Here is a 446-nt window from a genome sequence, read left to right as displayed (position 1 = left end):
AAGCTGTCTTGCTCACCGGCATATTCAGACTGTTAGTCAGTCAATTATTTTTATAACAAAATGAGTTAACAGTAGATCTTTTCATACATTAGAGGATGATTTAGTCATTTGTCAACTTTCTTTGTTTAATTCTGCTTATAATGTGATGTTTACAGTTTATAAAATGTCTCTATACAATACAAAATCAAAATTCCCATCCAAGCAAATGTCAATTTATTTATTTTTTTCTGGCCACTGACCTGAAAAAAAAAAATCTGGGAAATTTTTAAAGCCTTTTAATACATTCCCATTGCAAAAGTATTCTCGGACCGAGAAGAGAAAAAGTAAACTAACGATACCCTTGGAAATGCAGACTAGTCTAAACTTCGGACATTTCGCTCGTTGAAAGATCGGGGACGAAATGAACCCCGAATGATTTCGGAGCTTCGAAACACCAGCGAGTTTAG

This window comes from Penaeus monodon, chromosome 31 (genome assembly GCF_015228065.2).
Source record: "Penaeus monodon isolate SGIC_2016 chromosome 31, NSTDA_Pmon_1, whole genome shotgun sequence".
In the NCBI taxonomy this organism is placed as follows: Eukaryota; Metazoa; Arthropoda; class Malacostraca; order Decapoda; family Penaeidae; genus Penaeus; species Penaeus monodon.
Note: the sequence above shows the minus strand (reverse complement) of the source record.